The sequence below is a fragment of the Anser cygnoides genome, chromosome 16 (assembly GCF_040182565.1).
Source record: "Anser cygnoides isolate HZ-2024a breed goose chromosome 16, Taihu_goose_T2T_genome, whole genome shotgun sequence".
In the NCBI taxonomy this organism is placed as follows: domain Eukaryota; kingdom Metazoa; phylum Chordata; class Aves; order Anseriformes; family Anatidae; genus Anser; species Anser cygnoides.
This window is the reverse complement of record NC_089888.1, coordinates 14356229-14378774: the sequence shown is the minus strand read 5'-3', so window position 1 is coordinate 14378774 and position 22546 is coordinate 14356229. Positions and strand designations below refer to the sequence as shown.

The 22546-nt window shown below is 51.5% G+C and overlaps 1 protein-coding gene across 8 annotated transcripts in view; it reads left to right on the top strand.

Moving 5' to 3' along the window:
- Window positions 1-22546, top strand: part of ZHX3 (zinc fingers and homeoboxes 3) — a 51053-nt gene that overhangs the window by 2463 nt on the left and 26044 nt on the right. For 6 of the 8 annotated variants that reach the window (XM_013192941.3, XM_066978543.1, XM_066978546.1 and 3 more), the window contains exon 2: window positions 16549-16655. The gene's annotated coding sequence lies outside the window, so the exon portion shown is untranslated. Of the gene's footprint in view, window positions 1-194; window positions 2216-16548; window positions 16656-22546 lie in introns of those variants that run through there. The other 2 variants (XM_048046367.2, XM_048046366.2) reach the window with 2 other exon arrangements.

Below are 22546 nucleotides of genomic sequence, written 5' to 3'. Positions count from 1 at the left end.
AAACTTGGTGTCCCCTCGCCGGTGAGCAGGGAGCGCCGCGTCCGGCCCTTACCGAGCCGCTCCCCGTTTGCGTGGCCTGCCGTGAAGTGGGTCTGGAGGCTGGGCAAGGTCCTCGGGGAGCCTGCTCCGAGGTTTCCAGCAAAACACTGACTTCAGCAGTGTGAGGCCGGTGCTTGGCTTCACTCTTCGTTGTCATCACCGACCTCGGGGCTGGCCCTCGGAGGCGGCGAGCCCTGGGAGACCTGCGTGCATCCCCTCCCGGGCACCGGGCTGCTCGTTTCCTGCCTGGTGCAGACAGGGCTGTAGCTCACTCGGAAGGCTGTTGGGAATGGAAACAAATAATTTAGAGTCTGTGGAAATCCGTGCAAACAAAAGGCAGAAGATGGGAACAGACGTTTCCCCCGGCGCCACCGTCCTGCTCGGCCCTTCCAGCTTGCATAAGCGCCCGAGCAAACTCGCGGCTGCTGGTTCGGTGCCGCCTGCCTCGCTAGGGCAGGCCTCGCTTCCCACCTCTGACATCTTGCCTTTCTGTCTTTTTCTACCTGATTTGCATGGAAAAAGGCACAAGGGGGGATCCATCCCACGGGGAGGCGGTGGGAGCGGATCCCGAGTTTGCTCGCTGTCCGTGCAAGTTGCTGTCGCCCTTCTTCTCGCAGGGAGCTGGCCTGGCCCTGAAATCCGGGGATTGCTCGGGGCAGCAGGAACCCAGCGCCAGGTCTGGGTTCCTCCCACCTCGCCGGGGCACAGATTTGTCATTCCTGAGGGTGATTCACCCCGTCCAGACTCTGATTCACCCCCGGAGGTGCTTCTCCCTGTGCATTAATTAAACAGGAGCCTGGGATGATGATGTTTATGACTTAGGCACCTGTTCCAGGTGGAATAAAGCTAGGTCCTGTTGCAGAGGCTCATCTGGAGGAGATCCTGCTTGCTGCGGGACTGGCAGTAAGATGGTGGGGAAGGTCTGCAGCATCTCTTGCCCTCTTTCAGCTGTGATGGCTTTCTTGCTTTGTTGAGTCGGAGAAGGGTGATGTTTCTAATTAAAAAGAAGAAAAAGTCATGTACTTCTCCCATTCTTTGTTTGTTTTCTGGTGTGTTTTTTTTTTCTCTGGACAAATGTTCTAAATAACAAAGCTTAAAATGCAGATGGAGCGAGTTTGCTTGAAGTGAAATCACTGGGAAAGCCTTGGTTGGTTGAGGGCTGCGGTGGACGCGGAGGAGCTGGTGATGACATATGGCACAAGAGGAGAGCCAAAGCGGTTTGTTTGTCACCAGAGGCAGTCGCAGTCACTGCAGCCACGGCTCATCTTCACAAGGAGGATGTTCCCATATGTTTCAGAACCTCCTCCATCAGCTCTCCAACCTAAAGGATCCTGTGATTCTTTCCTCTCTCCTTTCAGAGTGGTGTACCGGTGCCCTCGCCTTTCCCCACAGAGCTGATAGGGAGATATTTAACCAAACTCCCTTTATCTGTGTCCTCTTCACTCCTTATTCCTACATCATTATTTATTTTACATTTAAACATTGGGAAGCGAGCCTTATAAGCTCTGCGTTCAGCTTCAGGGATGGCGCTTGTATCACTCCCGATGGCAAGCACCACCCTCGCTGCCCCAGCCAGGCCCCCCGTGTGTTTTAGCACTTGCTTGGAAAAGCAAACAGCCTGTTGTTAGGGTTGCAGAGTTTCCATTTGGGTTCCACCCAAATGATCCCGTCCAGTAACGCTCGGAAACTCAGCCTGGGTGATAGGGCTTCGCTTGCTTTCCTCTGAGCAGGTCTTTTTGGGGGAGAGACTTCGAGGGAGGCTGTTCCAGAGCAAGGAGAAGAGCCCCGTAGCTTTTTTTTTTTTTTCTCCTCTTAATACAAGGATGCTTGAGAGGGCCAGGTCAGGAACAGGGTGGGGAGAGAGCCTTGGAATGTGGCCTGCAGAGTGTCCTTCACGAGGAGCAGTGCCTGGCTGGGACAGGTTCGAGCAACGAGCACTTCAAAACTCACCGAGGCGAGAGGCGGTTGAGAGGGGTGTCCTGTTTGGGGAGGTAAGGAGGCTCGCTGCTACCCGTGTCAGTGTCTTTAACTCTTCCTCTCCTCAGGAGCTGTCTCGAGGCTGTTTCCAGACTGGCTTTTTTGTGCTACAGGTACAAAAAGCATTAGTTTGCTCCCGTGAGGAAGATGAGGAGGCTGCGTGGACCTGTGGCTCGGCTTGTGGGCTGCCTTCAGCCAGGTGCGTGCTCTGCTCCGACGCTTTGATAAAGAGAGAGGTTTTCGTGAAACTTAGAGGAACATCTCTTTGAGACAGGTCAAGCAAGTATTTATTTGCCTGAGGTGTCATGCCAGTAGTGCACGGACACTCAAATGGGTAGTCATTCTGTTTGTTCCTGCTGTTTCTTTTCGTGCATAACCAGTGCTCTCTGGTGTAGTGCATAAATGCAGGTTAATGACTGCGTGTAACCAGAGTCAAGCCAGTGGTCTCTTCTCATCTGGAGCCTGGGCATCTCCTATGACCTTACCCCCGTGGCGTTGTAAATCAGAAGCTGTGGCACCTCTTTGTGTCCAGGCTCTAATCAGAAAGCGCTGGGGATAATGGTTGTTCTCCGGGGAGCTTTCCTCCCTCTCAAGCCAGCTGTGGGACACCGAATTTTCCGTGGCGTGTCAGGCAGGTGAGGGGCAGGATCAGCAAGGCTGGAAGAAGCTCTCCTCAGGCACGGAGTGATGACGTGCCAGGACTTCAGCAAGGGCCAGGGTTTGTCTTCTGGGTTAGCAGCCAGGCTCTGCGCTGTCTGTGTGTGAACTGAAGGCATCCTTTGCCAGCTGGGCTCTCCGAAGGGCATAAAACTCTCCGGGGGTCCAAGACTGTATAGGGGAGGAGGCAATGCACTCAGCACCAGCGCTGGTTCCCGAGAGTGAACTGCTTTTATTCCTCTGTGTTGGGGGACTGCTTCAGCCAGCTTAAAAACAAAGCTCCCAGAACTCAGCAAATCTTAACCAAAAAAAAAAAACAACAAAAAAAACCTTGCTTTGGTCCGCTGGTGGTTCATCTTCCCGCAGTGCAGCCCCAGCAGTGCTGTTCCCGTGTACCTCGGGGCTCGCTGCCCCGCTGGGACCTTGCCGACGGACAGCACGGTTACTGCTGGCAGCGCGTGCCCGGCCCTCCCACGGAGCTCGTCCTGCCGTCTGTCCCAGATCCCCGGGAACCCGTCGGTATCTTTGCGTACTCGAAGAGGGATTTAACCTTTCTGCCTGCTCTTAAAGGGGTAAAAATAAAGAGGTTAGTTTCAGAGGACCGGAATTAGGCTCAAAGCCTTCAATACTAGATCCGAGAGCTCTTCATCTCCAAATGTGCTCAGCGTAGAAGTAGCAAAGGTCTTTTGCTACTCCAGGACAAACCTCAATACCTGAAGACCTTCCCAGGTGGCTCCAGGTCCTGCTCATCCCTAAACCTTGGAGGCTGTCAGCTCACCCAGCGCCTCCAGCACACCGCTCTTTCAGCAGCTTTGGAGACCTTGACAGGTCGGATGTGGCACGAGCAGGGCTTCTTGAAGCGTGGTATTCCCACTCCTGGCAAGAGGAGCGTGTTTACCCCGTGCATCGAGGTTAATTGGCTCTCGGGGCGGTTGTGGCTGTGGGTAGTCATGCGGGTGTGAGCGCTGGAAGCGTGTCGTCTTCTAACACGTGCAGGGCGTTACGCGGGGCCAGCGTGCCGCGCTTGGTAAGCAGGGTGTAAACGCGGGCTCCTCTTCTGCAACGTGCCTCGTCCTTCCTTGCTTTGTTAAGAGTCGTTTCCGTGTTGGGAAATATTTAAGAAAAGGGGAGTGTCTCTATCGGAGGCAGAGCTGATTTAGAAACAAAATTCTGGGAAGAAGCCTCAGCTGCACTAGCAGAGGAGAAGCAGGCTCGTGGGCTGGACCCGGAGCCAGCAGATGGATGTGAATGTTTCGTGAAGGCCAAAGCCCACCTGTTGCCTCGCGCTCTGCTCCTCCGGCCGTTTGTGCACCCTGACGTGCAGCGGATGTTTTAAATAACAGCCAGGTGTTTTAAATAAATACCGGGTGTGCGGTGTTTTAATGCTGCTTCACAGCTGGGGAGGATGGGGGCTGTGGGTGATGAGGTTCGTGGTGCTCAGCCACATGTGTGGTGCTGCTCCAGAGGTCCTGGCCTCTCCTGTGTTCTCAGGCTTTGAGCTTCCAGAAGAAGGAATCGTCTCACTGCCTTTCCTGTCCCTCTGACCTGCCCGTGAGGACCAGTACGTGGCCGGCTGCTTTTCCTTCTGGCCCTGCGAACGGCTGCAGTGCTCGTGAAAGCGCTGCTTCTGGAGGGGGTGAGCACAGAGGCTGTGTTCCCCTGTACCCGGGTGAACCCGCGGCTGTTTTACAGGCAGGGCTGGATGCTCTCTGCAGGTCTGTGTTGGGTGCTGCTGCTTCCCCTGTTCAGGGGGCTGAGGGTTTTGTTTCACCGCCGTGCCTACGCCGTCGCACCACGCTGGCGGCGAGCTGCTGGATGGTGCGCGTTGGTTGTGTGCACGACGGAGAATGGTGGGCCTGATCCTGTGCACACGGCAGCTTCTCAGTGCTGGTAGTGCAGCTGAGCTGTTCTCTTTATTATTTTCAGGGATTTTTATCACACACTTAGAAATGACGGTGCTCTGGCAGAGGCAACTTTGGACCAGCGCACGGGGGGCAGGAGCTGTGCAAAGGTCTCTCATGGGTAGTTTTTGCCTCCATCCCCCTGGACCTGTACCCTTCCCGAGCTTTCCCTGAGCTCCGTTTGCTCTCCTAATTTTGCCAGCATCGTCTTCGTGCTGGTCTGTGTGTCTGGAGAGGCGGCAGGCCCCTGGTCCTGCTCACTGCCCTGCCCCAGGTGGCGCGCCGTTCCCACTCCGCACTGAGGATCCTCCTCCTGCCGCCCTCCCAGCCCATGTCCCCGTGTGCGTGCCACCTCTGCTGCCCTACAGCCCATGTCTGAACCCCCTGCTGGCCCCAGGGGAGCTGAAGGAGCCTGGCTGTTACGGGTGGGATATCAGGTAGGGCTTGTTCGCTCCCAGCAGGAAGGCTGGCGGTTGGTCTGGAGCCTGTTTGTTGGAGCATTTCTGCCTCCCTGGGGGGGCTGAGCTTGGCCGGGCTGCCTGAAGGTGCCTTCAGCACGAGGGGGATGCCTGTGACCGTAGACGATGGTGGCAAAATAAGTTTCCCTGTGGTAGCCCAGTACCTGGCCTTGCTGCAAGTCCATGCTGCTGCTTCGTCATGCCTGCTCTTCAGGTGTAGTTTTCAGCCTTATTTTCCGAGCTGGGGACACCTACGTGTTTTCCGGGGCGGTGTTGATTCCCTTAGGAACGTCACAGCTGTAGGTTGCAGTAATTTGCAGTAAATTTGCTTTTCTTAGTCACGGCCTGTGGATCCCCAGCGGCTTGTGGGGAGCAGGAGGAAAGCCACTGCTCGGGAAGGAGGAGAGACTCGATTGTTTAAAGAACTTCAAAGTTTTCATGTTCCCACTTTGATCTTCTCCGGCATCTGGGATAGGTTTCTTTCTTCTTTCTCTTTTAATTCCACCACCCCCCGTTGTAGTTCCCAACATGCTGGCAGAGCGCTTGGAGCTGAGCTGAGTACGAGGAGGAGCTGCTGCTTCCAGGGACAGCCACCAAGCAAACACGACGTCCCTCACGTCCCCAGCGCCCTGTTGTAGGTGACACCAGCGTACTGATGTGCGTGCTTGGCGAGGTGATGCGAGGGAGTAAAAGGATTTGAGCTTTTAACGTTGCAAAACCGGGCATCTCTGGCAGGGCCCTCAGAAGAGGGTCCCCATCGGTGACCGACATACTGCAGACAGACCCGAAAGCTTGAGAAATGAGCCCGTGGTGGTGGCTGTCGGGGGCTCTGCCCTCTCCCACCTGCCTGCCCTCCCCAGGTTGGGGGCTGGAGCCGCCAGGAGCCGGGCTGCTGGTGGAGCCTGCCTTCAGCCCTGGCGCTCCTCCTCGCAGTGAGACGCAGGTCCTGGGTTTGGAAATGCAGGCTTATGTCCCAGGCGCCAGGAGGCTTTGCCTTTTAATTACAGGTTTTGGCCGTGTGTAAAAGGGCATGATTAGTGTGAGGCAGGAGAGGATGGCGTTATGGACACCATCCGTGCTGGGGACAGGCTTCTTGTTCTGCCCCTTAGCGCTCGGCAGCACTGCCTTGAGCTGGGCCGGCTCAGTTCCTCGTAGGCACAAGACTCAAAACTCAAAGAAAATTACGTTGAGTTTAAAACGTGTTATTTCTTTTTTTTTCTTTTGCATTTTTCTAATAATTTAATCCCCTGCAGCGCCGTAAATTCCAAATGTGAATGGGAAATAATCCCCCTGCTACAATAACTAGCGTGTAACCGTCGCGTGAAGAAAGCCCCGACTGATCAGTGAGCGCGTGCTGTTTTCCGAATTAATTTCAAAAATCACATCTTACCTTCATAAGGAGATGAGGTGGGGAAGGAAGTATTAACTTCTCCCGAAGCTGAGTGCAGTGATCTTCATGGTGAGAAGTGGTAGGTGCGGCGCAGCAGTTTTCCATGCAATTACCAAAAAAAAGAAATGGGGTTCCGGAAACTGAATTGTGGCCGTGCGTGGTGCCCCAGGAGCAGGCAGGTACCCGAGCTCATGTTTTGCGTTAGCAGAGGTTGCCTGACCTGCTGATCACTGGTTTTCCCCTCCTCGAACAGCCCCGGCCATCCTCCGGCTGTAGCACCCCGACCCTCACCCTCCGAGTGCAGAAGGGATCAGCAACAGCAGCTGCCAGCTGTTGAATGAGAGCACCTGCTTGGAGGTGGTTTTGTTCCACTTTAAACTTAATTTTAGTGATACTTGCAAAGTTTTGATGCATCTCGGTGCTCGAAGACCTAAAAATATGTCATTTAGGAAGGCAGGGGATAGCCTGTTAAACCCTGGCCCTACAAGTATTAAATACGAGTGTAGTGCACTACAGCAGAAAGGCAAGAAATGCGATGAACTGAATGGAGCCACCCGTGCAAGCGCTTAGATCTGGCGGCATGTGTTGCCCTGTCACCCCACTGGGGCTTTCTGCAGGGCGGTGTGGCTGCTGCCGGGGTTTTAATGCCGGCGCAGGGAGCAGGTCCCCAGGATCCCTGTGCTGCACTGCCCGCACCTCCCTCCATCCCAAAGGCTCGGGATACGGTGACGTACAGCCGCCAGGTTTTTTAATTTTAAACAGTCCGGCCTGTCCAAGTGCTTTGAAACGGGATTTATTATTTCATAAACTGAAGCCTGTGGGAAGGTATGCGAGCGGATCGCCGCGGTATTTTCCTTGTATGTTTTCCTAATGTTAGGGACGGTCTCAAAGAAGTGTTGCATTGTTTCACTTCCCCTCAACACTTCGTGTTTTTCTAAAAATAAAAGCTAATGTCAACAGTCCTGCAATAACGAATGGGTGAATATGCACGTCCTGCACCCGATTATTTTTTTTGTAATAAAAAAAAGGGCAAGATTTAGCTGGTAATCACATTATAAGCTATGGATAAAAATGTATCTTTTAAATCAGCTCGCTGATGGCTTTTTTCTTTTTTCCTTTTTGAAACACCATTAATCAAGTTAGAGGCTGAAAATACTCTCACGAAACAGAGGCCAGGGAAGGTCAGCTGAGGTGAATAAACAAGCTGACTTTCTAAAATAAAAGCCCCAAACCAGCCTGCTGTCGCTGCGTGTGCTCCGGGTACCTTAAATACAGAGCCGCCTTCAGCTCTGGGGCCGTGCTGACAGGCGTCCCGAACACCTTTTGCAACAAACCTCTCATTACAGCCTGGTGACTCCTGGGGTTCTGCAGATCAGCTTGGGAATATTGCACTGAAAAACAGAGGGGATATTTATATTTTTTTGGACCGGTGGGTGAGCCAGTTTTAGAACTAGACCCGATCAGCGTGGCACGTAGCCACGCGTTTATGGCATTGTTCCTCTTGCTGTACATTACAGTTTTGGGGTTAAACTCCACATCTGCGGAACCCACCAGTTGGGCCAGCTAAAATCTTTTCCTTTTATTTTTTAAGAAAAAATTGAAAAAAAGCCGCAAAATAGGCATCCTCAGGCAGAGAAGGGTCCAGAGGTGCCCTCCCCTCAGCACCTCGCATTATCCTGGTTGTTGTCCAGGATCTCCTGACCTGGAGCCGTTCCCACAGTGTTTGGGGCTTGAATTACGGCTTTAGGAGCTGGCAGAGCCAATCCTGACAAGTTGATTCTTTTTCTCCTCTGTTTATTTATTTCTTCCCTCCTTCGTTTTAATATCGTCTCCTGGGAGATTCCAGTTGAAAATCTATTCATGGCTGAAATATTTCTTTTCCCTTGTGCCGCGGATGCCCAGTCTGGTCCGATTGTGTGGTTTCTTCCTGGCACAGAAGGAAAAGAACGGGAGGAGAGCTGCACTTGGGGCCGTGCAAAGCCGCGTGTACGTGCGAGCAAAGATGCCCCGTAGGTGTCGTGCACGTATGTGTAGGGTGGACAAAGCACACAACGTGCCTCTAGCTTAACCAAATGCTTGGAGACGATGGATATCGTGGCCCTGGTGCTGCTGGAAGGTCTCACCAGCAGCTTCTAGAGCTCCGTGCCGGGAGCTCCGTGCCCTGGTTCTGCAGCAGGAAGCTTTTCCCCCGAGCTCCTGGTGCTTGCCTGGTTTGTGCTGACCTGCTGAGCACCGGCGTGGGGTCGGTCTCCGTTTGTGTTTCCCTTGCTCTGCTTCAGACTGAAGTCTGAGCTCTGGAGGCAGCCGATCTGGCGTGTGGGAGCGGTAGCAGACAGCTTGCTGCTGGCCGGGTTGTCTCTGGGAAGGGTCTGGCACGGGCCGAGGGGCAGGGGGAGGCTGCAGGCAAGGGAAGGGAGGGTGGCGAGGAGAGCAAGACCTCGGGTTTTACAGGGGGTTAAAGGGTTGGATCAGCTCAATAGCAAAGGCAAGCAAAACGTCTCCGTCCTTGCTTCCAGCAGATCCCCTCCACCACTGCCCCTGTGCCTGCAGTTAAGTGCTGTGGTGCTGAGCCTGCGAGGCGTTCGGGATGAAAACGTCCAGGTGGTGCCTCTAGAGCTGAAATTGCCAGCGTGGCTCCCAACCACCAAAAAAACTCCCACAAAAATTCAAAAGTCACCAGCGCAAAATGCACTGATAATACACCAAAGGTGCTCATCTGTCAGTCCTTGGAAGTCTGGATCACGTTGCACTCCTGCTTGGGAGTTTTTCTCCAGAATCGTGATGTCTAGACGCTTATCTCTGTTGGTGTCCTTCCCCCTGCCGATGAAATCTGACTTTCTCATGACCCTGGGAGCCGAGGCTTTTCCTAGCTGGTGCTCCCAGCTCGCGCATCTTTTCTTTTCTCCTAATATTATGAAGCCTGTGATAAAGTTGCATGGCTTGGCAGTGACAGTTTGGGTGCTGTTCATGTGCCAAAGCTCGCTGAATAAGTCTTTTATCGTGGATTTGTAACAGGAGCTGTCGGAGGGGGAGATTCACAGGAGAAGTGCTTCCAGAGGAATGCTTTTATAAAGGAACGCTGTCCTGCAGCAAAGTGCCTCGCGGGGGAAGAAAACCAAGCCCGACATTTTTCTTGTGTTACTGATGTAAAAGTTGCCCATTAATTTGAGCAAACAAAGTTTTGCTTCCATTTCTAGACAATTTTGTTTGTCCTCTTTGTGCTAGCGAGCCCTAGTTGAGCTCCAGGCGTTTAGGGGAAGAAGACATTTAGATGCTGACTAACAAATGCCGAAATCCTCGTTTTGTGTAACTCTCCCTAATGTCCCTAGGCAGGAGCCAGCCAGCCACGTCCCTGCAGGAGACGGGACGGGGACACGACTGTCACTTGCCGGGCTGGTGCTGGAGCCGCCGAGGCAGCGAGCGCTTGTTTGCAGCACAGGGAGCTTTCGGTGCTTCGAGCAGGAGAGTGTAAGGAGAAGACGAGGTGATGGGGTTTGTGAGTAGCAAATGTAACAGCAAAGGGCTGTTAAAACCTAGAGCGTTCAGCTCTTCCATGTGCTCTGCTGCCAGGTGCCCGCTCCGTCGCGTTAGGTGCTGAGCTGTTTGCGATCCGTGCGAGGCCTGCGTGCTTCTGGATGGCAGGAGCTTCGAGCTTGTCTCCCCCCCGCAATTAAAAATTCTTTTTCTTTAAAAGAAAAACATTTTTAATGGTAAAACCTGCTTTAATATTGTCTGAAAGTGGTTTGGCTGCTGCTCTACAGCCAGCACCTGACACTGATTTTCCTTAGAGCCTTCCCTGGAGCAGGGGAGAGTGGCGTTTTGCTCTGCTTTCAGTTTTGGTTTGGATTGTTATAGAGTCATAGTTATGTTCTCTTCTTAAGTACCCAGTTTACTGTGTAGCTTAACTGGCTCTTTGGCACCGAAGCAAGAGAGTAAAACATTAAAAGAGGAATGTGATTATAATCCCGTAAAAATTGACAGAGGAATTTGGCAGCGGTTGCAGCCTGTGAATGTAATATATAATATTTTATTCATTTTTTTATAACAATTAGATTTCAAGCTGACAGCTTAAATGACAAATCACCTTAAAAAGACTTTTGTGCACAGCACAAGGACTGTCAGTGTGGTTTTTCTCTGCTAACTGCGGAGCTAGCAAGGTCCCTGCATGAATAATGGGACCCTTTGGCTTTAGCCGTGCTACGTGCGGGAGAGGAGAGCGCTGAGGTCTGCAGCGTTACTAATTTGTGTCCCAGTGTGCTTCAGCTTCTTGGCTGATGGGAAATATTTTGCGGGGAAAGTCCGTGATCCCAAGTGCTGCTTTTGTTGTCCTCTTGCTCCCATAAACTGCTTGGGAATGAGACCAGTAAATGCGGCGGGTAAACCTGGAGGTAAGGGAAGAAGAAGATGGTTGGATTCAGAAAAGGAGCAGAATAAAGCGTCAGCGGTTGTTCCTCTGTGCCGGGGGGATCTCCATCCACATCTGCTCCCTCCTAGCAGTGCCTCGGCCCCTAGGAAACAGGCAGGTGGTGCGGGAAGTCCTGGTCCTGACGCTGGACGCAAGCATAAACCCTCAGGGGGCAGGGAAGGAGCATGTCCTGCCCATCAGGTAACCGCTGTAGTCACGAGATAAGGAACCCGCTCTGTCCCCTGGTTCCCGGCCGTTTAGGTACGTTACTCACAGCGGGAAGCAGATCCCAGGAGACACCGACAGCGTTCCCCATCCCTGAATATCCCAGCTCACGCTGGGAGCTGAAGCCAACGATGCAAAACCCTTCGGGCACTGCAGGAGTGGGGTTTGTTTCCCGCATCCCAGGGGAATGCTGCAGACCTGAGGGTTTTGGACAAAAGGGAAGCCGGTGCTCTGCTGGGTCAGCTCAGCCGAATAACGGCGCAGCCGATCAGAGCACCGTTATGCCTTATGTAAAACTTGTAACAAAAGCCGTGATTTCTGCTCTCAGGTAACTGACGGCTATAAGGAAAGCTTAGACACTCTTGACTATGGAGTACAAGCGTTTTTTGACATTTGAGAATTTCCTATTTTATCTCTTTATATCTTTAGGAGTTTGGTTGCCTAGCTCTTGCTTGTGGTCCTAAGAGCATCTTTATGGGCCATGAAAAGAAAACAAGAGGAGTGAGAGTCTGCTCTGTTGTTTTTTTTTCTCTTGGAGGGAGAAGCTGACTGCAGTTTGCTGAGCTTTAGTGCATACCACAAGTATACCCTTTTTTTTTTTAAATCTGACCTGAATAGGATTTTAAAGTTTTAAAATGCTGCAATAGGCATTTTTAGCTTAATGAGAATAATTCCCTAATTCCTTCCTTTTGTGACGGAAAAAATGACTAAGGCAGCTGTGAGTTGGGCCATGCTTGTGTCTGCTTGGGCATAAACTAGGCTCTCTTTAGCTGAAAGTGAACATCCTGGAGCAGGTGGCTGCATGGTGGCGGAGCACCGAGGGAAGGTGTCCTCTTCGGTTTTTAGCCCAGGGGAAGAGGCCCAGCTGGAGGAAGTCCAAAAGATAGTAATGAGATGGGCTGGAGGTCTGGAAAACGCTCATTTGAACAAACCTGGCTTGTTTGGCTCCAGATAAGAGAAGAGGGAGGGAGGAAGTAAATCTACAGGTACCTAAAAGTGCGTGAAAGGGAAGGTGGCGTTGGCTTTCCATGTTTACAGGGAGCGGGACAAGAGGTCATGGTCTTAAATTGCAGAGAAAAAAGTTCAGATTGAGAAATACTTTTCCTAAAAGTGACAACCGTTAAACACTGGGTTTGATGGTCTAGAGGGCTTGTGGCGCGTCAGTTGCTGGAAGATGGAAATGCATTAGAAATCCGTTTCTAATACCGAGTGATGGGAACGCACCCGTGGTGCAGGTGCAGTTTGTTCTCCCACGAGTGGGAGTTGTCCAGATGCTTTCCTGTGGTCCCTCTGCAGAGCACTGGCCTGCTGTGGTAAGGTTAGGAAGGGTTGTTTGCAGTCTAAAATAAGCAAGAGATGGCAAATTACATTCTGTGGCTTAAATTTTCTGGCACTTAAAATGATCGAAGTGACTAAAGATACTATAAGTTTGCATGTCTCCCTACAAAAGCTAGAAATATTTTATGCTCTTTGCTTCTAAAATTAAGTTTTATGGATGCTGAATTGTATGACTTGCCTTTCTGGGTGATACAGCCTTTCCAGGACATGGGTCCGCTTGGGCTGGAAGAGGAGGAGAGGGGGCGCGAGTGGTGGTGTCTGTGGGGTAGCTACTTCTCTTCAAAGAAGTATCAGTACAGACAAGTTCCCAGCTCAGTGTAAGTGTTGGAGAAATAGAAACAGCCACTTTGGAGATCCTAAATGGTAGCTCTTCGGTCCCGTAATTGTACCTTGGGAGCTGGAAGCCTTTTTGGGCGAGTGCTGTTGAGTGCTATGGGTTCGCAAGTGAGGTGCACAATCCCAGGCCAGGAAGGAGCTTTTCTTGGCTGCAGACCGGCATTGCAGCACATCGTCCTAGGTCTCAGGGTATAGATGAGCTCTTCACTCCCTGCTAGGTGTGACAACCACCTTTAATCTGCTCTAAGAAGAGCCCGGGGTCACGTAGCTCTGTGTTCGTGGTGTCCCCCAGGTGTGCGTGGCACAGCCAGGGAGCCAGCCCTGCAGGCAGGAGCCTGGCTCAGGGCTCGCCGGCTCTCATGGGGCTCAGGCAGCCGGTGAGTTACTGAAATGGAGCACAGAGAGAAGCTGCTTTGAGGTTTGTGCTCGCACCAGCATACTGCTTGTGCTAGGCGTGCGAGCAAACCATGTCTCCTGCTGCCTTGCAGAGGTCGTGTCCCAGGAAGGAGCAGCACGCTCGAGGGTCAGCTCAGGACGTGCTAAGCAGCAAAGGGAAGTTCAGGATCACCTGTGAAAGCTGCTCACTGGTGACCATCACAAACTGGGCTGGCACAGCAGCTGGAGGGAACAGAAGGGTGTTTTGAAGCAGGCCTGCTCCGTTGCGGGTGCCGGGACGCGCAGCAGCACAGCGCGGAAACCTCGCGGTCTGCTTCGGGGACGAAGTGCCACGCTCCTGCAGGGACCTGCTGGGCTCTGCTGGAGCAGGAGTCGTGCAAAGCGCGCGCACGTCTGAACTGCTTCCCTGTCCCAGAAACACAAGAAAAGAAAGTCAGCAAGAAAAAGGTGAAGCATCCTGGCACTCCGCTGGGGACCAGAGTGGATGTTTCCATCTTTTTAAGGATCATTTTGCTCTTTTGTGGCTTGACCTCCTGCAGGGCGGGTTGGTGAGAGCCTGTTGTACCTTCTCTGCTGTTTGCAGATATCAGGCTGGCCTGTGCATTGCTTCTGTAGGGAAGCTTTGATCAGGAACAGCATTGTTCAGCTTCCACTAATGCCAAAAAGGACCCAAAACGGAGCAGGAAGAGGGCCAACAGCCATTTAGAAAAATCTGAGGTGAGGTTGCCCAGTGAAAGGAAAACCCAGAAATCTGTTCTTGGAGCTTTACAGTGGTTTTGAGTTTTAAACATCAGACCCGGTGTATGCTCAAACGCAGCAGTGGATCCTGCACAGGAATTTGGGAATTCCTTCCTTCCTTATTTTTACAAGCCTCCCATCCCAGATGGTTCAGGCATTACAGACTGTAAAACCACAGGTACATTAGGATGATTTATCCTCTGCATCAAGCCTGATGTTTTGGGAATATGTTTGTCTTCGTTCTCGAGCAGTCACTGCAGGTTTTGAGGCACTTACTCAATCCTGAGGAAACTGAAGTACTTGAAAGGAAGGGCAGAAGGGATGCAAAGTTTTATGATTAATAGCTCTGGCATACAGCGGAAATCCCTGACGTGGAAGGACCTGAACAAGTCTGAGTGTGTCATTGGTATCAGATGTGCCTGGGATTTTTATATCTGCAAGAAATTAGGAAAAAAAAAACATTCCTTGGTAGTCCTTGTCTGCTCTTCTAGTTCCTGTGATAGGCAGCTGAGCTGTAGGCATGTACTGCTCCAAGGAAACCCCAGCCCGTGCTCCCGTACCCCCACCTCTCCCATGCGTTATTTTACGTGAAGTTTAAGCCTCAGGCAATTCAAGAAAGAGCTGCAAAGGGCAATAGTGGCTCGCGTTGCCAAATCTGCAAGCTTTTTGCTCCATGTTTTCAGCGCTAGATTTTGGGAAACTGAGATTTTCTGTGCCTCCAAGCCGGAGTTTCTATTTAAAACACCTTTAATTGCAGGAAGCGCAAAGTGTTATGATCAAACTGTTATGATCGAGGTCACTCTTCTTAATTTAGGTACTCCGAGGATCAAGAAATCTTGTTTGTTAAAATCTTAGACATATGTTTCATCCCTAAATGAGCATGCAGATGATATTAAACCTACCATAGCCAAGAGAGCTGGTGTAACAGCCACCAGCTCTGTGGTTGGGGCTCTCTAGCTGCTGCTATCAAAGAAGGAATGGCAGATAAGCAGCCGGGGCTGTTTTGTTATCGCGTAGTTTTGGAGACTATGTTGTTGTGCAAGTTGTTGCAGGACAATTACACAAATTGCTGGAATAAAAACCACTTGATCAGCAGTCTAATATTTGTTTCTTATTATACGTTAAACCTTTTCTGGCGTGTAAGAGGTTGTCACCTGTTATGTCAAGGTCCCGGCATTCAACAGTGGGATCTTTCCAAGCGTGTTGAAACCTAACTGGTTAAGAATAAACCTTCCCTTTGTTTTAGGGGAGGAAAAGGAACAGCTGTGGCATCTAGCAGGCATTTAAAGTGTTTTTTCTTGTTCTCTCGGCTCCGGTGGTGTGCCCGACTTAGGGCTGCAATTTTCCCCCAGTTTTGTGCTCATTTTGCATTTCATTAGATCATGAAAATAATGCACAGCAAGCAGCAGCGTGAGCGCGCGGGGAAGCTTTGTACAAGCACAGCTTTGCAGCAAGGACCAAGACCTGTGTGTCTGAACACCGGAGCGCCCGGTGAGCGAGAGCTCATGAGTCCATCCTTCAGCACTTGCCCAATTTCTTCGCCTTTTTTCGTTTCTGACTCCTGCTAGGACTCCTGTCTGTGATGCTGCAGCCAGAGCAGCAGCTTCTTGTCTGTGGGGCGTGAGGTGGGCTGATGAGGCGCTCTCCTGAGTTGTCATGTGAATGTGCTAGTTATTTGGTTAAATCTCTCCGTGCCACTTCACTTACTTATTTTAATGGGAGAAACCGACGTTTGGGAGTGAAATGGCTGTGAAGTGAGCAGGACCTAACCGAGAGAAGGAATTCGACCAGCGGCAGGGGTTTGGCCGGGGCTGACTGAGGCTGTGCGCTGGCTGAAGCAGCAGAGGCACTTTGGACGTGGTGCTGGGGATGTGACGCACGTCGGGCAAGGAGAACCTGTCACTGACCACGCTCTAGCAGGAGCCGTCAACAAGTGAAAATTTTCCTTTGCCTAGGACTCGCAGCATAGTTTTCCTATTTTTCATCCTCGCTGCAAGCGCTGGCTCACCTTTTTCCAGGGTGACTCTCTGTTTTTGGATATGCTGTTTTCTCCCTCCGCCTGAACTTAGGCCCAGAAATCCTCTTGGCCGTTTATCCCTGTATATGGTTAAGTGTAGGAATGATGAAATACATAGGGCTGGCTTTACTGCTCGTCTGCGGGTGCGGCGATGGGGACGGGCGGCAGCTGAGGAAATGGAGGGGAGAGAGGAAGCACATAGCTAAAAGTAAAACTGCGGGTTATATATAGACGCAGGCTGCGGCATCTTGGTCAGGTTGTTGTGATTGCTTCCCTAAATATGTCCCTGGCTCGTTGGGGTTTCTCGTCCTCAGCCCGCTTAATGAGCGGAGTGCTTACCGATGGTCTCCGGTGCCTAGCTCGCTGTGCTCCTCTATTTTCCTCTTACTGGGGCAAGAGCAGCATGGTTGAGTGCTGGGCAGCTGGTTCAGGTGCTTGGTTAACTGCTGGCGAGCCCTAGCTTCACTAATCGCGTGGGAGAAACATCGGAGGTGTGCATTTTGGGGTGCTTTGCTGAAGGTTTATTGCGGAAGGTGGGGCGGATGGCGTGAGCAGGGAGGCTGACTAAACTGATTGGCGTTGTGGTTTTACTGTTAGTATTTACTGACCAAGGGTCACCTTCTCCTTTGGAGCCGTAGCAGTAATTTTTGGTGCACTGTGCTCTCTTCCAGCCCTGAATCTCGGCACACCTGAAGCGACTGCTGACACTTTAAAGATGCGCGCAAGCAAAGAAGAAGAACTGGAAGGTGACGTGTTAAGGACGTGGTCCGCCTGGCAGGTAGGTCCTGCACTGTCAGGACGTGGTGTGTTCGGTGCACGGTTCTGTCTTGCCTAGCTTGGATGGAGAAATCTGGTGTTTTGGTGTGAGTAGTCGCTCCTGTGCTGGCAAAATCAGGTAGAACTGTGTTAATTGGAGGAGGTACCCTTGTATTGTGAAGTACAATGGAATACATGAAAGAATAAAATAACTATTTGCTTTATAACTATGGCTTAATTACTGATTTCAGTGGCTGCCTATGAGTAGTAATTGTGAGCCACCGGGAAAGGGGAAAGATGGGCCTTCTTTAAGGCTTCGAAGTAGTTAAGAAGATCTTCTCATGACGGCTTTTCTAGCCCGTTGGCTGAAATAAGTGATCACATAATGGTTTGCTCTGCTAACCTTTGAGCTGCTCCCTGCTGCACACTTGGTATAGGTCTCGGGCTGTGCTCCTAGCAATCCCTGAGGAAGGGGGCAGTTTTTCTTGCATCTGGATGTTGTGCCTTTGACAAGAGAGTTCAGACATCCTGTGTGTTTGTACTCTTCTCCTGGCTGGTGCTCGTGTATTTGTGCTAGACCAGTCTGTTTTTCCCCCAGCCCTGTGAATCTGTGCAACTTAACAAATGTGCATCTGCCCTGTATTGCAGGTGAGAGGGTCAGGAAAGCGATGCATTTCACCCTTGCCTTCTGTGGGTGGATAATGTGTGGTTGGAAATAACCCTCCATTTTTCCATTATGCCATTCCAGAGCTTTGAAGAAGAAACTGGGTCTCATACCAGAGCAGAGTTAATTTATGTGCAAGAAATGAAGCTCTGTGGTTAAGCCTTAGTGAGCAGACATTAACCGATGGAGAATTCATTTCCCGTAGTTCATGGTTGTGAGATAGATGACAGTGTCCCTCTGGAAAGGGGACTTTCCACCCCAAGACTGATTTCTGATTTTTTTCTCCACCCCAGTTGTGCCATGCCTGGGGCCTGCTTGCTCTGGACTTCAGTGGTCAGTGACCTGTGAGGAGTGCAGCTACTGGACTGGTGCCCTTCTTGTTACTAGCTTCCCTGACCCACTTCCAGTTCTGCAGGCTAAACCCAGTCTCTTCAGCTCCTGGAAGTACACTAACGGAGCCTGCTGTAGCACAGGTGTCCGCGTGCACTGCTCGGTCTCCTGAGAAGTGTCCTCATTGAAGTTGCCTTGAGAGCTGATGAATCACGTGCTAGATGGGCCCTCAAATACCTTGCGTTGGTAATCTTGCCAGTGCAGGGAATGTGGTTGCTCTCTCACAACTTGTCTTACCATTAGAGATGGAGAATTTGGTGAGAGGAAGCAGGTAAAGCTTTTAACTCTGCCAACCCAGCTTGTTGGGCAGTCGGGGCCTCTTGGGAGCAAGAGTAGGGAGAAGGGGATCAAGTCTTACATCTCTCAGTATTTGCCACAACTATAATAATGCGTTTGGATTATTTGTGTGGAAGGTCACGAGGTAAATGGAAAGGATTCCTTTGTTTCGTCTGCAGAAATTAATGTCTTTTATTACTCAAAGGTTTGCACAGAGAGACAGATCGTGGCATTATAGCAAATTGTGTCATCCCCTCTGCATGCTCTGCATGCCGTGCCCTGGCATATGCAGGGTTTCTAGTATCTTCTGAAGGAGCTTTGAGAACCAGACTCTCAGGATCTCTGCTCTTAGGGCTTGGCCCCTTTTTCTCAACTCTTCCTTTCCCCCACCCATCTCTGATGTCCTCTCCCTCCCAATTCATTTGTTTTTAAAATGATTTTGCTATTGTGTGCATCAATATGCACATAGCCTGTCTTGTTTTTCTCTTGGACTAAAAGTGCAAAGCAAATCTGTTTATGGTTTTGGTGAGCTAATTCTTCCCCACCCTAGATTTTTAAATAGACTCTTTCTCTACCAAGCTTGCAGAGCTTGCAGGATGTATTGAAGTAATGGGAAAAATATGCTGTGTGTTAACCTTCCTTTTTTGTAAAACTTTGTTTACAACACCCTATTCCTAGCAGGACATTTGGGAAGTGTGTATCTGGATGCCGAAGCAAGTAGAAGACATTGAAATGAGAAAATGGTAATTTAATGCCCTCAGAGAGGAAATGTTTGGAGTTGTCAGCTTTCGGCACTTGGCTTGCGCAGTGAAACAAAGCGGGCTATACTGAGCTGTCCCGTCACTTATTTGGCTCTCCTTCCCTCCTGGGAATTGCTGTGTTCCCTGGAGGGCCCAGGGAAGGCAGGGGGGCCGGGGGACCCCAGCCCCGTGCTGCTGGCTCCTGCCCGGCCGTGTTGCCTCGGGTCTGGCAGCAGGAGGTCAGAGCAGTGAAAAATGCTCTTGGCCTGCCGACGGTCTGCTGGATGACGTGTTTGGCACGTCACTGGTGTGTTGGAAATGTTATTTACCTCTTGATTTCATCCTTCCTAAGAATCAATCTTTGAGTGTTTGTGTTAGCAGCTGGCAGGGCTTAGCGGGCTTTGGGGTTTGTGCTGGAGGGCCTGCTGGCTTTTGGGAGGCTGCAACGAGCTCGGGTGGCCACCAGCGGAGCTCCGGGGTGCCGGGATCTGTGTGGCTTGGCCGGCAGCACCTGTCCCCTGTGTGTGGCGTGGGTGTCCCTTCCTGCTGCTCCCCAGCCGGGCTGGGGCCGTGCTGTATTGCTGCTGTGCACCGATGGGCTGCGCGGTGCCGCGGAGCTGGCCCTCACATCTGCGGGCACACAGCACGGGCAGAGCTCTGCAGGGCAGATGTTGGCTTGGTTGGGGCCCCTAGGTGCTCCTGCAACGTAAATAAGCAGGGGTAGGGTTTCAAAGCAAGGAAATTTTTGGCATTGTTCGTGTTACGCCTCTTCAGGGCCGTGTTCAGGGCCCGAGGACCCGGAGGCTGCTGGTTTAGTCTTGTTAGTAACAAGATGACCTGCTGGAGGTGCTCCCGCAGGGCTGTGCTGGGCTGGTTGCTGCAGGGGATGAAGCATTTGTCCTTACCAGGCGGCGAGGTGCAGTGGAGACAGGACCTGTGGCATGAAAAGTCCGTGGTGCTGCCACGGTGAGTAAAGGGGGTGCTCTGCAGGACGTCTCCAGCCCCGGCTACAGCTCTGAGCCTGCTCCTCACCTGGGTTTGGGGTCAGGCTGTGCGCAGAGGAGCAGGAGGCACAGCAGGGTCTCTGGTGAGCAGCCTGAAAAGCAGACCCGGCTGGGGCAGGGCCGTTGTGCTCGTACGGCTGTCGTCAGCTACTGCCGAGCGGCTGCCTCTGCTCATCCAGTGGAGGAGAGATGGGAGAAAGATATCTTCAGTTCCCACAGTCTTTTGCCCTGAGAGAGACACTTCTCGTTAGAGCGTTTGCGTGCAGCAGAACAACGTGAAGAATTCACCACTTGAAGGCTTTGTGGAGCAGGGTTGTTCTTTACCCATTTAATTTTCTGGTGGGTGTTTTATTTTGTAACAATCTCGGTGGCGGCCAAGTTCTCTCTCTTTTATTTAATTTAATTTTATCTTATTTTTTCTGTTGAGCTGACAGACTTTGGTCCCACTTAGGAAGGTGATGGTTGGGGCTCTGGACAAAGCTCACGGATTGCCAAGCAGGTGGCCGTGTAGCTGCGAGGCTGTTTTGGGAACCGACTGCAGTGGTGTGTGTACCTCTGGTTTCCTCTTCATATCTGCCCACTCAGGATGTGTAACTGTGAAGTTTTCCCAACTAGCAAGTCAGTTTTTTCCTGACGTCCTTGCATCCCTTCCCTTCAGCTCTCCCTTCCTACTCCGCCCAGAGGAGCTGCTCTGTTTCTTATTGACATAGCTGCTCGGAGTTTGTATATGATTTGAGTTGGACAAATTAAATTGCTTGTATACAGGGAGATTGAGGCCACCGAATGCTTAAACACTGCATAAACTTCTTGGCTAGACCCATGCTGTTTCGACCCCCCACCAAGCAGCCTGCATTGTAGTGCATGGAAAAGAAAATTCCACCTCGTGCGGCCCTCTCCAGGCCTGTTGCCTCACGCTTTTACTGTTTGTCATCAGCTGAAAATTACCTGAGCTCTGTAGATACCCAGATGTGGTTTGACTGTCGGTTGGTTATTAGAAGTGCATCTGCCCGCTGGAAGGTTTTGTCCTTGCTGCTGCTTGAGGTGCTGGAGCTGAGCGGGATTTGGGGCATGGGTGGGGGTGATGCTGCCGCCTGCCCCGTGCTGGCCCCAGCCCCGCATCCCCAAGGCGGCACGATTTTGGCAGTGCCACTGGGATGCCTTGAGGCAGCTCTGCTTAACCAGGGTACCTGGAGGGTGTGGAAGGCATTACCAAAGGTTTTCCGCTTGGGCAATAGGGTCTGCTTAGAGCCTTGGGGCTGAGGGGTGTTGTAGGCTCCAAGCAGATTTTCTTTGGGAAGGTGAGGAGTTGCGCCTGTGGCCCATAAAAACCCAGATAAAATGCATTCAGTCTTTGTTTTAGCAACACTGAGACTGACCGCACACCGGGTTCAAGGTGAGGCCTTGTGCAAAGGGAAAGGCTTTTTGGTGTCTGGAGCAGCACTAGGGCTGTAACACTGCTTCAGCCAGAGGCGTGCAGAAGTATTTATGAATGAAGATGCAAACACGAGGTGAACCTTGCCAACCGGTAAGGGCTTACTCATGGGAGGCCACCCTTCAAAACGAAGTGATTAACTGTGAACCAAAACCAGCCTCTTATCTTGATCTGGAGTCTTAGAAGCACTCTGGTGGTGGTGGGGCTGTCTGCAGCACCGAGGGAGTTGTCTGCTTCGGCATGCTGAACACGCTGCAGCTTTGATTTTATTTCCAAAACAGCAATTTGAGCGTGTTGGGCTGGAGTGGAAATTTGCTGTGCCAGTATAATTCAGCATAATCTCTATATGCAAACTAGGAGGGTTTCTGACAAGAGGTGATCTATTAGAAGGATGATTTCTGATAAATAACTGGATTGGGACTCGCAAGTCCTGGGTTCAATCTCTTGCTTTGCAGTAAGCTTCCTGCGACCTTGGGCGAGCTATTTAAAATTGCTCAGTGCCTCATTTCCCTTTCTGTAACCTGCCGGTAACAGCATTTCCCTTCCAGCCCAGGAGTGCTGTGGCAGTGGGAAGGCAGTCAGAGCCTTTTCCGTGGTCAGCGAATGAAGAGCCCAGAGCAGAAGGCACAACCATCTTATGGGCCTTTCTTCTGTTCTCATGGGGAAAAGAGAATAGAACATCCACTTAAACAGCTTTATTTCACTTTGTGAGAACCTGCAGCTCCCTGCACAGCCACAGACGTGCTACAAAGGTGCGTGCTCCCTGAGCGGAGAAGCGTTCCCCAGCATCGCTTTTTTTTTTTATTTTTTTCCATTAGCTTTAAATCAACGGCCGGTTTCGGTAGAGCAGGTTTCTGGTGCTCCTCTGACCTCTGCGTGAAGTTTTCCTTTAAAGTATTCTTCTGCTTTTGCTCCCGCACTGCCTTTCCGCTTTAGGCCCTGGTGGATGCTAGGGAGAGGTGATGGCTTTGAGGACAGAGGTGCTGGCACCTGGAGCTGCTCCCTGCTGGAGCCCACGGGACTTACCTCGGCCAGACCCTTTTCCCTCTCCGTGCTTGTTTCCTCTTTCCTAGAGTGGGGTTAACGGTGCTGGCCTTCCCTGTTACCGCTTCCCAAATGGCAAGAGTGTTAGGTTTCCCAACATCCCTGAAAAGCGGGAGGGCAGGGGAGGCAGGGGCTTGCTCTGGAGCCCCTCGGTGTTATATCGAAATCGCTCCTTCTGGTTCTGCAGCCGGGCACGATGGCTTGTGCCCGCTGTTGAGGAGCCCACCAAAGCAACCTGGCAGCAGGCTGTTAGGAATGTAAGTTGGGGCCAGCTCTTTCATCTTCAGTGTATTTATCCTGCAAAGATGTTATCGTCTGTGAAAGAGGCATGGCCCAATAGCTGGGAAAACCCATCCCTTTTGG